This window comes from Papaver somniferum, unplaced genomic scaffold (genome assembly GCF_003573695.1).
Source record: "Papaver somniferum cultivar HN1 unplaced genomic scaffold, ASM357369v1 unplaced-scaffold_81, whole genome shotgun sequence".
NCBI classification, from domain to species: Eukaryota; Viridiplantae; Streptophyta; class Magnoliopsida; order Ranunculales; family Papaveraceae; genus Papaver; species Papaver somniferum.
In genome coordinates, this window is record NW_020651082.1 from 5,034,711 (window position 1) to 5,046,112 (window position 11,402).

Here is an 11,402-nt window from a genome sequence, read left to right on the forward strand (position 1 = left end):
TGATTTTGCTCGCAGACTTTTGGTCAAACCCACAAGGAACACTGAATCCCCTCGTAGTAAAGCAGGTTCTGTCACCGGGATGAAAAAAGAGCAATAGCTGATATATTAGAGATAAAAATACTATAAAGAAAAAAATAATCTTTGAATAATATATTGACAATTTATATCAAGAAAAAAATAATGTGCATGAAGGATACCTGTCACATGAATCAGATACAGGAGACGATAACTATCTACTATCGAGAATAATGTAAGTGCCTCACCTCACACATGACAAGTGTGGGCTCTAATACTCGTTCGGAAACTGAAGCATTAGCTGCTATACCCCCTCGATCACCTTTCCCGGTGATGTCTATCAACCTTCCTTCTGCAGGTTCGCGTATGGCGCAGTTCGACAACACAATGTCCTTAGTAGATGCATCATCCTCCGGATGTTGCTTCTTTGTTCCAGCATTAGATTCTCCTGGAGAGTCTATTTCTCCACCAACATGTTGATCAGTAGGCACACTCCTACGAAAACCATCTGTCATATCTTTGTTTGCAGCTTCAGCTCCAGGTTCTAACGTGCCAACCTCACGTGTAGTGAACAAATTAGTTTCAGATGGCGGGTCATTTCTGTAGCAGTGGCTTGAAGATAAAAACTTTGATGCAAGAGGCAATGCGGGCCTTACTGCGGCTTGTTGGTAATATACGACTTTCATATTAGCCATAAAATTAAAAATTCTAGAAAGTAGGAATGTTTGGTTCTAGAGAGAGTAATACTAAACTAGTTAGAGAAATTAAAGTAGAGTTAACCAATAATGCAACAGATTTCTTCCACACTATAAACATTCAAAATCAGGCAGAGGAGACGTAGATAAATTCAACAAATTAAATTAAAGATGACTTACCCTGGTTTAGCAACATACACAACACCACATTTGAATCGGAAATCAGATTACATATGAAAAGCAAGCATATATTACACAACTAAGATATTCATTTTTTTGATGCGGTCCTTGAGACACCGAATCAAACTTTGTATTGGAAAGCTACAACTTCTTTAGCTACAAAAGAAGTGGACATTAAAATTTCAAAATACGTGCACTTCAAAATGATCCCAGTGGGACAATACCATAATTATTACAAGTCCAAACTCACCTGTTGGTAAGAAAGCGCATGGATTACTGCATCACTTACTTCCAAGAAGGAATTCGGTGTTATGGAATGCAAATCTTGAACCTAGACAGCCACCACAAAAACACATCAACGGTTCTTGGCACGGAGTTCAGTATTTTTTTAATCAAATAGTCGCATCACAAGTTTTTTGCATTTCACACATCTAATTACTACGGGCAGAAGGGACTTTGGAGATAAATGAAAACCTATTAGTATTGTCTGGTACTAACGAATGCAAATGTCCAATTTGAAGTTCATGTGTAAGAAGCTCAAAAATAAAATGTGCCAAAGCACAACTGAACAAGCAAGGAAGCACTTCTGTCAAATTACCAATAAATTTACAGGTAGGGAAATGTCACCCCCTTGAATAAACAAATCGATCCTCTGGTCCACGCTATTATCAAGTATAGTCTCCAAATCCAGAAATCGAGTGATGACCTGTTCAGGAATAGATAGGTATCAAAATAAACATGATTCTTAAAAAAAATTGCAAGCTTGGGCTATGTTGCTTTTACAATTCTGAATTTCTTATGTTACTGTTTCTAACCAAACACAATTTAAATCGGGTCTAAGTTACAAATTGTGATACTAGTGGTTTGAATGATTACATAAGATATATGTTTTCAGCATTACCTCTCCATTCACTCGAACAAGAATATCACCCGGCTGCAACCATTTATCGGCTGGGCCATCTGGTACATCCTAGAAATATCAATCACCTCGCAATAACTTAACTATATAGTAGTAGTAGAAGTTATTGTGGAATTACAAAGAATGAGACGAAGAACTTTGTGATTACTTTTTATATCTTACCTATCGGAGATAAATCTCGAGCCAATCTTAGAGAATATAGTACTCAATACGATAGAACAAGTAAGATCAAAACATGCAACCACATAGAACATAGTTGGGTCCGGCTTCACAATCCCAATGAAGTCTTCGAGTCGTTAACCTATAATGCTTTTAGGAAAAAATTTGGTTAAAGGAAAATTGACTCTAGTACGCAACTAGTATCACAAAGAAGTGTGGGGATTAGGTTTTCCAGTTGCTAGAGTTCTCCCTTATATAGTTTTTCAAATCACGGTTTGCATTTTAAGTTAGCTTACTAATAAAGCAATCAATATTCACTGTTAGATGAAAACCTGATTTAAGATTCAAGCTAAGTTTGCTTTAAACCAAAGGAATATATCTCCACTGTTAGATGGTCTTAGCTTGTTACACACAAATGAAATGTACCTTAATTTAGATATGGGTAACCGTACCTAAACGTGTATATTGAGTTGGCTCAACAATAGTTAACCGAAGTTATCCATATGAACACTTTTGTATTAACCACATTCATCTAACACTTCTAGATCAAATGATAATCAAATGAATCTAATTGTGTTGCTCATAGAATTGTTCAATTGTTTATATTCTCATAGAAGTATATAAGACACAATTGAAGCAAAATCAGATTTGATTCAAGAGAATCAATTCATGAACATTTAGCCACGGTTTGCAAAGAATGCGTTCCTTAATATATAAATGTATTTGATCATGAGTATGAAATCATAATTACCGATTTTAGAACTTAACCAACTAAGTTTCCAAACGGGTACGCCAACTTAAGTTCCGGACTTTGGTCTTTTCCGATAGTTTGCGAACGGGTGCGCATACTGTCGTCCCGGACCTAACTCTGGTGAAATCGTTCACAAACGGGTATGCAAACTTGGTTCCCGGACTTTAACAGTTAAAACCGTTTGCATACTGGTATGCAAACTTGGTTCCCGGACCTGAATCATGCTACAACAGTTTGCATATTGTTATGCATATTGTGCTATATCCAGACAATGGTTAATTGTTCTAACTCCCGTTTCAATCATTGAAACATCCTTTGAAGACAACAATGGCCGTCTCACACATACCATTAGCTTATAAGTAATTTTCAAGTGATCGAATGATCAATAATAAACATTCCTAGTAGACATTAAATGATTGTCTCACACAAATCATGTAAGATGTTTCAAGGCAATTTTCACATTTTGACTCATTATTTAGTTTCCAACAAAAAAATTGTTTCTAACTAAACTCGTCAAGAATAATGATGATCGTAGCTAACGTAAAAAAGCTTTCTAACACATATTTCGAGAAAGATATAAGCGAGTTAAACTCAGCTCAAAATATCAAATGTGTATAATGTAAGAGTCTATATAGCTATACGACTTAGTCTCAATAGGAGATAGAATAGAATAAACTTCTGAGTGATAGATAAGTTTTAGTCTCCACATACCTTTTGTTGATGAAGTTCCTCCAAGTTCTCCTCAGTAGACCTTCGTCTTCAACCGATGAACGATGTGAAGTATAAAGCTCAACTACACGTTCTATCTTAATCCGAGACATAGCTATAAGTAGACTAGAAACCAAGACTTATGGTTTTGATCACCTAAACTTGACAAACAAGATTGAGATGGCAACAATTGCGAGTTCGACCGAGCAGTGGTCTAACCTTCTAGGATTAGAGTCTTTCCTCATGAATTGGAGTATTTTATCATCATCTCAAGAAGTGGATTCTTATTGTCTTTTATCGCTCGCATATAAATTCATATGAATCGGTTAAGTACTAACAGGCGATTAAGGGTTTTAAATCACTTATGTGGATTCTTCAATTGATGAAGTACTAAAAATTTCAAAGGGCTCGTTCTCTGTTAAATCTTTTTATTTGTGGTTGTGCTCATCAGCTCCTGACTCTCACAAGTTTTGTCACTCTAAAAAATTCTGGTCGCATTGGTGGCCTACCAGAGTGGGATTTTTTTATGTGTGGCAGGGTACAGTAAGATCTCGACTCAAGACAATATGTGCAAGAGAGGTTGGGCTCAATATTGGGTGAATCATTGTTACTTATTTTTGAGGGATAAAGAGTCTCCAAATCACCTCCTTATCCACTGCTCGGTATCCTGGAAGATTTGGAACGCGTTCTTAAAGGAGTGGTCTCTTTGTTGGGTGACTCCAATGGATGTTAGAACTTTGTTGAATGGTTGGTCCTTTAAGACGACTCCTGGTCGAAAAGCGACTGTTCTTAAGGTCCTTCTGGTTGCTATTATGTGGAGCTTATGGAAAGAATGAAACTTGCGAGCCTTCCAGAATATCAGAAAGACTGAAAAGGGTATCATAGACTCTATTAAGTGGACGGTAGCTTACTGGTTGCATGACAAATGTCCCTTTAAAAACGTGTCTTTGGATCACTTTATAATAAGGTGGAATGAGGTTATTTTCCACCCCCTTGAGGGAGCTGGCTCTCCATGGTGCTTGGAGCACTCCTGTCTGTTGGTCATTTTGTTTGTGTAGATTTTCTGTATGCAGTTGTTTTTATCTCGTTGTAGTGATGTTTTGGGTGGTCTTCCTGACCTTCCTTCTTTTATGTGAAAACTACGCCCACACCCATTTTTATATTTTTCTCTACTATGAAACCCACGAGCGCAAAACTTCATTCGCGCATCCATTTTTGAGAACGAAATTTATCTGGCACCCATATTATTTATAATTAGTTTTCTCCTCTCGCTTCTTCCTCTTCCTTCAGTCTTTTTTTTTCCGGATTTGTTTCTTCCTTCGTCTTTTATCTTTTAATCAAGAAAGAAGGCTTTTGTTCGATCAACATAAACCGATTTCGATCAGTCACTGAATAACATCGATTTTCATATTTATTTATTTTTTGAAATCCTTACTGTGATTAATATCATTTTTTTTATGTATATTCTTTTTGGATCTGATTGATGTGGATCGACAAGGAAACTAGATTCTGGTTCGCTCGGTGATTGATAACTAGGTTTTCCCTACCTGGAATTTTGAGGATTTTGTTCCTGATGCGTTAGATGTTTCTATATATGTAGATGATTGTCCTAGGGAATTCTTGATATGGATCTACTGTGTATTAGCGACTTCAACCAGGATGTGGGTTTTGTGCTGGTATTGATACCAATTTCAGGGTAAGCGACTGATTTTTTCCCCCTAATTTAATTGAAGTAGGATTACGACAACGACTACAATATCTTTTTGTGTATTCCCACTCATTATCTTAGCATTTCTTCGTACTTCATGTTGTGTTCACTCTGTAATTGCAAAATAAGCATGATGTCGATGATATTGTTTCGTTATTGCTTTCTGATGAATCGCTCCTTTCTTCTACACAGCGTGCACCTGTTGCCTACTTGGCTGTAGAACCTATTGGGACATCACCATCCTATTTTCCTGAACAGGGTTCCATCACAAGACAATGCGAACTAAAGGAATTCGGGAGATTACCAGTAAAGGTGTTGTAAGAAATGTCTAAAGCTTTGAGTGATTTGAGTGAACTTCGTTAAGGAAGAAGATTACCAGAGAATGAATTGTGTGTAAGAACTAGGGATTCAAGATTAACGAAAGAAGAAATGGAAGAAGGAATTGGCCCGTAAAATTAATTTTCAGCAAGACGAATGTGTGTGAGTTGAGTAAGTGATGAAATGAGAGGAGAAAGAGTTCCTGAATAACAAACATGGTCAAGAACGATTGAAGTGATACGAGTTAAATCGGAGCTACAAGTGATTTCACAAATGAAATGTGTTCCGCGACACAGTGCAATTGTTGTCCTATAGGGGGTAAGGTGTAAATTATTGTTCAGAATGGGTATTCCATTATGTTTCAGTGGTGTGTACAGTTAGGAGTTTCCTTGGTGTTCTGTTTTCATAGTAAAATTAATCAAAATGCCCGAAAACAGATTTTATCATCATCAAACATATTTATTAAGCTACCACTTTCTGGATTTTGTGATTTTCCATCTTCTTTCTATCATATGCTGGTGTAGGTGTTTGGTCGTAATGGTGAAATAATCTATCATGCATCCATGAAAATGGTGAAATAATCTGTTATGCATCCATGAAAATGGTTGCATAACCTGTTATGCATCTACAAAAGTTGTTGCATAATTTGTCATGCAGTCCATAAAATGGTTGCATAACACGTTACGCAGCAACCTTTTTGTTGGTATGGAATCCAACAAAAAAAAAGACTGCATAACTTGTCATGCACCTACAATAATATGTGCATAACTTGTCATGCATTCGTGAAAATGGATGTATAACCTATTATGCATCTGAAAATATGGTTGCATAATGCATTATGCATCAACTTTATTTGTGTGCACTAAAATCAACTAAAACAATGGCTGCATAACCTGTTATAGATGCATAACTTGCTATACAATCGACAAAATGGTTGCATAATTCGTTATGCGTCTGCTTTTTATGTTGGATTCAGGCATATACAACTTTTTAATGGCTGCATAACCAAAATAATTGATGCATGAAAAAAAAATGGTTGCATAACGTGTTATGCATCTTTTGTGGTGTATGCATATTGTGTTATGCATATTTTTTGGAGGCTGCATAACGAATTTGTAGTTAGTTTTCGAAATTTTTCCTAAAATGATGATCACCTCCGATTTTTTCGTGAAAAAACAAAAAAAAAATGATATTGTTGTTGGTACTCGTTGTGTAGCTTTCTTAAAAAGATTTCCAACGATATAAAATTTGTAAAATTCCAAGGCGCGGTTTTTTAGATATGTTATATCCAAGTTGCATTGCCAATTACACCCCTGAAAAAAATAATATGCATATGACTGAAAAAAATAGTATGCATAACAAGTTATGTATTGATTCTTAATAATTTCGGATAATTTTGGGTGTCACGGTATCTAAAATTAATTGTGGACCTGACAATAAAAATATTTTTTTTTTGGGCCTGCATCTAATTTTCCCACTTTTATTTGGTCGTGCAAAGTGAGGGTTCATTCTTCATGTATTTTTGACTTCTCTCTAAGGGTGCACACGGTACGGTTCGGCTCGGTTCTTGCCGAGACCGAGTACCTGTACCTTACACCCTTCGGTACCAAAAAAATGGACCGGTCCCGGTACCGAGTACCTCGGTTCCGGTTCCATTTTGGACCGGCCGGTTCCGGTCGGTACCAGTACCGGTTCCGGTTCCATTTCAGGGGGAAAAAAAAAAAACAGAAACCTACTGCCATGTTTTTTACTTTTTTACCTATTTTTCAATATCTCAAAGCAACAACTAATAAGTAGCAATATTAATGGCAAACCAAACAAACAATGTCTTGAAAATCTTAAAAAATAAGTAGCAGTAGTCACAGACACACACTAAGTCTTGAAAATGAGAAAATCTGATAAAAGAACAACTAGCAGTCTAGCAGTGCTGTAGTAGCCTTGAATATTGATCTTCTAATCCATGTCAGCAACACTTGTGGTGTCATCATTGTTGATAGGACCAAGTAACGCTGCAAAAAAAAAATAATAGCAGTTAGTAACCATTAGACTATATCTATTACTGCCAAACACAAGTAATAATGTAATATGTTACCTTCTTCAATTTCAACATCATCATCTGGTATGTAATCAGATAGAAGATCAAGTTGTATTGGCTTCCTTAGCCAGCTTTGTGTGCAAAGCAATGCCTCAACTGTCCTTGTAGATAAAGAGCTTCTACAAGGACTTAAGACTCGCTTTCCTGTGCTAAAAGCAGACTCAGAGGCAACAGAAGACACATGAATGGCTAATATGTCCTTAGCCATATGTCCAAGTATCTTATACTTTGTACTGTTGGTCTTCCACCAACCCAATAAGTCAAACTCCTCCTCATCATCTTCTCCTTCACCTTGTTCATACTCGTCAATGTAATATTTATCCAACTCTGTTTTTCCCTCATCATCATTTGGGCCTTTCTTGAACCTCTTACTCCTTGACATCAACTCTTTCATACGACTTGGCCCTGTCACTGGTTTACTTACCACTGCTTTGGCTTGTCCCTGGATAGAACTACTTGACTCCTCATGAACTGAATAAACATCCTTATATTCTTCAAATAGAATCTTAAAATCCAACTTAACAAGCTTCATAACAGATTCAACCTTAGAAGAACTCTTCCCATACAAGAGATCAAGAGAAAATTGTAGTCCTTTTTCTTTCTCTCTAGGATCTAACAACATGGCAAAAAAGATTGTAGGGTTCATCTTTGCATAATCACCCCAATATTTGTTATACTTCTTAAACATTTTTCCAGCCATAGTAGCAATAAAAGGATCTTCATCTACATTATCTCTAAACTCAACTAGTTGCTCATATATGATAACTAATTGCCATAAGAAAGTGTTTGTTGTTACCTTAGTCGAGGCTGAAAATGCGACAGTGGCATCAAAGAATACTTTCAAACATTTGACAAGTCCTCTGGCAAAGATCCAGTCCTCTTCACATGGAGCAGGTTTCCTCACTACTACCTTCTTCTTCTTCTTTTGTGCCTTCTTCTTCCCTGTCACCTCAACTTCTTCTTGTTCTTCTTCACTAAATTCTTCTTCTTCTTCACCAACATTAACATCAATATCAAAATCATTAGCATCAGGTAGATCTTTCTCACTCTGTTTTGGGTAATAAAACAACTGCCGATATTCCTTGTCATACCTTTCTAACCTAATAAATGCTTTTTCAAACACTTCTGCAGCCTGTAGCATCAAGAATGTGCTGTTCCACCTAGTCTTAACATCTAATATCAATGTTACCTTAGACTCTATTCCAACTAATTTTGCACAACGCTTAAGCTTAGCCAACCTAGATGGAGAACCTTTTATATACTTGACAACTGACCTGATTCTTGCAATTGATTTGTTGTAGACCCTCACAGCATCTTTTACCACAAGTGCAAGTACATGAGCTGCACACCTTACCTGAAAAGGTGAATTCAAACAAGTATTAGATATTTTAATAAATAAGTAGAAAGTAAAATAAATAAATAAGTCATATGACTCATATTCATATACATATACTTACATGCAAGTACTTAGCTCTCTCTTCTGCCCCTGTCTTTGAAACAATACTAGTCTTCAAATAATCCATTGCTACCTTGTTGGCACTCACATTATCCAAAGTGACAGTAAACACATCTTTAAGCTCCCAGTCTGACAAACACTTCTCTAACATATCACCAATGTCAATTCCTTTGTGACCACTAACCTCACAAAACATAATAATTCTCTTTTGATACTTCCACTGCTGATCAATAAAGTGAACTGTTACACAGATGTAGTTGAAATTGTTTGGTGAAGTCCATGTGTCTGTTGTCAAACTAACCCTCTGCTTGGTTGACTTGAAGTAATTTTTCAACTTTTCTTTCTCTAATACATACATGTATAATAAACATCTATAAATAGTCATTCTACTTGGCACAACAAATCTAGGCTCTAAGACATGCATCATTCTCCTAAAACCTTCACCCTCAACTGCTCTAAATGACATCTCATCAATTATAATAAATTCAACAACTGCCATTTTACATTTATCCTGACTGAAATTAGTACAGACTAACTGACCTTCATCCTCACCCAGTGCTGCAGGATTTAATGTCAGAGTTTGTTGTCCTTTTGGCTTTGGCTTGTTAGGATTCTGCTTGCATCTGTTGAAGTGCTTCCACATTCCAATTGTACCATTCTTTCCAGTATGAGCCAATATCACCTTCTTGCAGTAATTGCATGCAGCATCTTGAACATTTAACCTCTTGAAATAATTCCAAACGTTAGAAGTTATCTTACTACCACCCTTTTGAGTAGAAGTAGCTTCTACATCTACTGCTGCTGTCTCTGGCTGTGCTGCTTCATTTGTTGGTTGCATTGAGGATCCAACAACTGTATCTGTGGCAGTGGTAGGTGTAGCAGTTGTAGGTGTAGGAGTAGCTATTTCATGAGCTTGACTTGATGCATCCATGCCAGCTTATGACTGAAATGAAACAAGAAATGAAACAATAAATGAAACAAGAAATGAAATCAAACAAGAAATGAAATAAGAACTCAACTGAAGCATAAATGCATAAAACATTGTTCTAAGCATAACTGCATAAGCATAAGTGTTTCATTGTTTTGCAGACTTGGAGAAAAGATTGGAGAGTTAACTACAGTTCAGACTCTCTTTATTCAGGCCGAGTTATCACCTATGCGCAACAACATACACTAATCAACATGTATAATTTGAATGTATCCAAGTCAGTTGCACTTTTCAGTTAAAATAAGCCTGAAAATGTTTCTGCAAATTAACTGTCTATCGGATCTCAATGCTGACTATTAAGATCCGAATTTCAACAAAAATGGAAAGCTATACAGTATTACCTGGATGAAGAAAATGGATACAATTGCTTAGTCAAACTCCAAATCTCTAAGATAATCAAATGTATATAAGACTATATTATCCAAAGTGAGCCCAGTAGATCCTGTAAGAGAGTTTTTGGGAGATCCTTGTTACAATTCCAGTGGAATTAGAATTATAATAGAACTATTAGTCTATTACAGAAATTTTTAGGTAACCCTAGCTTTAGAATAGCATTTCCATCTTCACGGCTAAACTACTGCTCATGAATCAAAGATCTAAAAGCAAAAAAAATCATCCAAAAATGTGACAGAACATTAAAAGCATAGATTTAGTTTCAGAAGTGTAAAAGAAACAACATCCATATGAAGAAGAAAAAGATCTTACGGTGATTGCAGTGAATCCTTTAAGCCGCTACTCGCTATGAAGGTTTGGTGGGAGATGAAGAAAATCCTTTAAGCCGCTACTCGCTAGAGAAAACAACAATCCGTTAATATCAATCACAGATTCAGTGATTCACAGAAGAATTCTGTTCCATAAGAAAAAGGCATGTAAACTGCTATTTTGGTGTCAACTATAGACAATTGGGAAACACCCCTAACAGAAGGCATGTAAATCATATTTGTATGATATGATTTCATTGTTTTGAGAATAGGCATGCAAACTCACTTGATTTCACTTGAACAGAAGTGATATTTTTCTTGGAGAATTCTGTCATAAACTCACAATTGTACCAAATATTGGCGGAACCCTTGCAAGCCCTTGTCTGAGGCCTTGGGTTCAAGAAGATTACTTTGGCACTGTTTATAGTGTAAGGCTGCAAAAACATAAACAGTATCATTAGTCAAACACGAGACGGTTCAAGTCATCTTCACGGACTAATGAATTAAAGGACATCTCAAGATTCTCAAACCCTAAATAACCAGAAACACTGAATCGAACAGCTTTAGCAATAATAATCATTTTTGAGTAACACCCATATCTCAAAACAATAATTTTATATCAGACATAGTTAGAGATTTGAAAAAAACCCTAGAAATGAAAAATGAAACAAAAATGGTTTCAATCAAAAAAATAATAATTGAAAAGAAA

General features: G+C 36.2%; 1 long non-coding RNA gene across 1 annotated transcript; it reads left to right on the top strand.

The window, feature by feature from the left end:
• Positions 1–4,412: 4,412 nt before the first annotated feature.
• Positions 4,413–5,943, top strand: LOC113345189. Its single transcript, XR_003358042.1, has 2 exons — positions 4,413–5,123; positions 5,328–5,943. It is a non-coding gene; the product is annotated as an uncharacterized LOC113345189 (long non-coding RNA).
• Positions 5,944–11,402: the final 5,459 nt, after the last annotated feature.